This window comes from Neophocaena asiaeorientalis, unplaced genomic scaffold, assembly GCF_003031525.2.
Source record: "Neophocaena asiaeorientalis asiaeorientalis breed wild unplaced genomic scaffold, Neophocaena_asiaeorientalis_V1.1 scaffold271, whole genome shotgun sequence".
Classification (NCBI taxonomy): domain Eukaryota; kingdom Metazoa; phylum Chordata; class Mammalia; order Artiodactyla; family Phocoenidae; genus Neophocaena; species Neophocaena asiaeorientalis.
In genome coordinates, this window is record NW_020175318.1 from 1,291,042 (window position 1) to 1,295,892 (window position 4,851).

Consider the following 4,851-nt stretch of genomic DNA (forward strand, 5'->3'; position numbering starts at 1 on the left):
ACCCAGGGGGTTTTGTGTCGACTCTGAAAATACCATGTATTTGCCGTGTATTTAATCCTTTCATGCAACATACTCATTCACTCAGTTTCCACATTCCTGAAATACTAGAAGTTTCTAGGGTGTTCAAGGTCCGCTTTGAGACATCAAATTAGCTGATTGCTTTTTAAGTTTTGTACAAAACATTAAGAACTACTCTCCTTTCAACATTCTTACTTTCCTAAACAACGTGAAGGCTGGGTGAGAAGAGAAAAACTTAATATTGGGATGAAAAAGTCCCAAGTGTTTCTGTTTCCTTTTATGGAATTCTTGTGTAACTATGTAAAGAATCTTTGAATTCAATGCCGAATCTCAATGTCAAAGGAAATCTTGGTCCCAAGAGAATTGCTAAGGATTTAAAACAGAAAATAGCTCACATGACATGTGTAGCTGGCATAAGTCTGAGAAGCCAGCTTATTAGGGAAGCTACTCTTTGAATTGCAGCATGAAAGGCTGATCTCGTGGCTGCAGACAGTATCTTGACTCAGGGAAGGTAGAGCAGGTGCCTATGGTGATTCTCAGATTTTGCATTTGATTTTTTTTTTTTTTTTTTTTTTTTTTTTTATTTCAAAGGGGAGTAATTTTTTTTTTTTTTTGCAATTAAATGAGAAGTTAGGAGCCTCTTGATTGCTCACGTTTGTTTTTGGTACAGCTGCTCCCAGGAGAAGCGGGATCTTCGCCATCTGTGAATCGGCAGTGACTCCCAACTTTACGTCGTAGCATATGTTAGCAGCAGTTTTCTGTTGCTCGTGCACTTGATATGCTCCTTGAAATCCCTACTTAAAACTCACTTCTCCTGTGCTTCCGTGTGTGTAAGCCCACCAGCTTGCTCCTGGGTCACTATCCTGTGTCTCCATTTAATTTAGCACCTACTACACGCCTGTTCCTCTCTATGCTCTCAACAACCTTCAGGGATAGGTCGTTTGTTTAAATTTATGTTATTGAAGTATAGTTATTTACAATGTTGTGCTAATTTCTGCTGCACAGCAAAGTGTTTCAGTTTTACATATATATACATTCTTTTTCATATTCTCTTCCATTATGGTTTATCACAGGAGTTTTTTTCTTTCTTTTAAATTTATTTATTTATTTTTGGCTGCGTTGGGTCTTCGTTGCTGCATGCGGGCTTTCTCTAGTTGTGGCGAGTGGGGGCTACTCTTTGTTGCAGTGCGTGGTCTTCTCATTGCGGTGGCTTCTCTTGCTGCGGAGCACGGGCTCTAGGCACGCGGGCTTCAGTAGTTGTGGCTCGCAGCCTCAGTAGTTGCGGTGCACGGACTTGGTTGCTCCACAGCATGTGGGATCTTCCCAGACCAGGGCTCGAACCCATGTCCCCTGCATTGGCAGGCGGATTCTTAACCACTGAGCCACGAGGGAAGCCCCTATCACAGGATATTGAACATAGTTCCCTGTGCTATCCAGTAGGACCTTGTTGTTTATACATCCTATATAGAACAATTTGCATCTGCTAACCCCAAACTCCCAATGCATCCTTCCCCCACCTCTCCTCACCCTTGGCAACCACAAGTCTTTTCTCTGTGAGTCTGTTTCTGTTTCATAGATAGGTTCATTTGTGTCATATTTTAGATTCCACATATAAGTGATATCACATGGCATTTGTCTTTCTCTGTCTGATTTACTTCACTTAGTATGATAATCTCTAGGTCCAACCATGTTGCTGCAAATGGCATTATTTCATTCCTTTCTATGGCTTAGTAGTATTCCATTGTGTATATGTACCACATCTTCTTTATCTATTCATCTTTTGATGGATATTTAGGTTGTTTCCATGTTTTAGCTATTGTGAATAGTGCTGCTGTGAACATTGGGATGCATGTATCTTTTTGAGTTATAGTTTTGTCAGGGTATATGCCCAGGAGTGGGATTGCTGGATCGTATGGCAACTCTATTTTTAGTTTTTTGAGGAACCTCCATACTGTTCTCCATAGTGGCTGCACCAATTTACACTCCTTCAGGGATAAGTTTTGATGTCCCAGTTGTACAGATGAGCAAAGGGAGGTTCAGAGAGATCAAAGGAATTCAGCCACAGTCACAAAGCTTGTCACTGGGAGAACTGGGATTTGCTCCCAGGGCTACCTGACCGCAGAGCCTGGCCTAGCCATTCCCAGTGTCCTGCTCGTTAGTGATGCACCATGTCTGCCTGGAGGAGGAGAAGGCCTATGAACAGCGAAGAGCCTTGGCCACATGTGTATAAACGTCACACGGATGATGGGTGAGGCTCGTAGATTCAGCAAGACTTCCAGATCATCTAGTTCAAACTTCTACCCCAATCAACAACAATCCCTCCACAGCAGTCCAGTTTCCCAGCCTGTACTTGAGTTGTTTTTAAATGAAAAAAAAAAAAAGGGTAGATGGCCATGGCTATGATCACATTTACGTGTAAATATTCTTCCAGTGTTTGCGTTTCTGCAGCAACGTTCTATTTGGGAACGATTGTGCAAACAGCCACGATCAGGTTGGATCAGTGTATTCCCACCAGCAGAGCCAGGCCCACAGGAGAGACTCCGTATTAAGGTATATTCAGGAATTGCAGCTCTTGTTGCTGTTTATATGCCTTCCTGGGGCTGACAGTCTCGCAAGTGGTTCCCCAAAGGGCGGAACAGCATCCTTTTGAAACTGCACAAACAACATGAAAAACAGCACACAAATGCCAAAAGCAGAGGAATCTCTTACAATTCCACTGGCTGAATTAATCATCTGTTTTCATTCTCCCTGCTTCCTGCTAGTCCTTGCCACATGTAAACATGATTTTTAGGGTTGTAATGAGGTATACATGCAATTTGCTATTCCACTTTGTGTGCTTAACATTATATCATAAGCATTTTCTGTTGCTACACAGTCTGCCTGATTCTAAGTTTTAGTGACTGCATGATAACCCATCAAACTGACACAACATAATTTACTTAACATCTCTTCGGTTGTTTCTAGTTGTTCATTATAAATTACTCCACAATGATCATCTTCATTTTTATTGACTTTTATTGACTTTTCCTTCTTTTGGATTCGTTCCTTGGCGTCAAAAATCGGTATACTCTTTTAAAAATAAAGTTGATGTAAGTGGATTCTGTGTTGAATTTTTTGTTGTTGTTGTTGTTTTTTCGGTACGCGGGCCTCTCACTGTTGTGGCCTCTCCCGTTGCGGAGCACAGGCTCCGGACGCGCAGGCTCAGTGGCCATAGCTCACGGGCCCAGCCGCTCCGCGGCATGTGGGATCTTCCCGGACTGAGGCACGAACCCGTGTCCCCTGCATCAGCAGGCGGACTCTCAACCACTGCACCACCAGGGAATTTTATGACATACAACAGATCCAAGTCCTTAGTAGACTTCACATCAGGTATGGTTGTTCATCCACATATTACTTAGTATTTAGGTGTCTAATCACTTCGTGTCATAAATTAATAAAATTCTGCTCTCAATGAGCTTACTTTCCACAAGAAAGTAAAAAGGCAGGTTTTTAAAAAAGAGTTAAGCAATTTTCAACTCTTCCCCCAAAGAAAGTTTTTTTAACTTTTGTTATCTTTCCTTTTTTAAGTCAGCCACATCTACGTTTTATAGTCTTCAAGCACAGGTTTTTAAGCAGGAGGATGAGGTCACTGGATTTGTTATTCAGGCAGCTCACTTTGTCCCCAACATGGGAGGTGGCCTGGACAGGGTAGAGGAGTAGCAGGGGTCCAGTTAGGAGACCCTAGCAGTAGTCCCAGCAGGACAGGGTGAGGCTCTGAGGTATGTAGGGCAGATGTGATGGGGATGGTCAGAAGGGGCCAACGCAGGTGACAGAATGGTCAGAGCTTGGGCTTCCTTGGAGGCGCAGTGGTTAAGAATCCGCCTGCCGGTGCAGGGGACACGGGTTTGAGCCCTGGTCCAGGATGATCCCACATGCCGCACAGCAGCTAAGCCCATGCGCCACAACTACTGAGCCTGCGCTCTAGAGCCCATGAGTCACAGCTACTGAGCCCACATGCTGCAACTACTAAAGCCCATGACCCTAGAGCCCGTGCTCCACAACAAGAGAAGCCACAGCAATGAGAAGCCCATGCACCACAACAAAGAGTAGCCCCCGCTCAGTACAACTATAGAAAGCCTGCTTGCAACAACGAAGACCCTACACAGCCAAAAATAAAAATAAATAAATAAAATTTATAAAAAAAAAAAAAGAATGGTCAGAGCTTGAAGGTCAATCAGATATGCAGGTTAGGCAAGCGAACTTGTTTGCCAGGTTTTGGGAGATTTTCAGAATGATCCTGCCTCAGGCTTAGGTGTAGGAAAGAGAGACACCTGCTAATTCAGAGTCCTTTGAGGTACCCCAAATCTGAGCTCACCTGCCCAAAATGCAGCCATAGGGGGGGTCATTCATTTAAGTTGACATCCTCTCCATCAGCCTCCAGTTATGAGGTGACCTGCTCTTGAATGAATAACACATTATGACATCATCCACAATGTGGTACTGGAGAAGGGACGCTGGGCTAGGGAGTCAGAGAACTGAGTCCTAGTCTTTGCTGCATGGCCACAGGGAGTCACTTGATCCTGCTAAGCCTCAGTTTATTTATCTTTAAAATGGGGATAAAAATGACTGTGCTGCCTCTTTCACAAGTTGTGTTTGAGTATCATGTGAGCTCACATATGTGAACTGTCTGTAAACTCTGTTGTACAACACAGATGTTGGAGGGGTGAGAGGGCAGGAAAGGGAGGCAGGAAGCTGATCACGTCACCAGCTGTTGCTGAATGGCGGAGAACAGAGCCTTAAATGAGTGGGACACAGGACAGGGAAATGTTGATGAGTGTACCTGAAGGGTTGTCT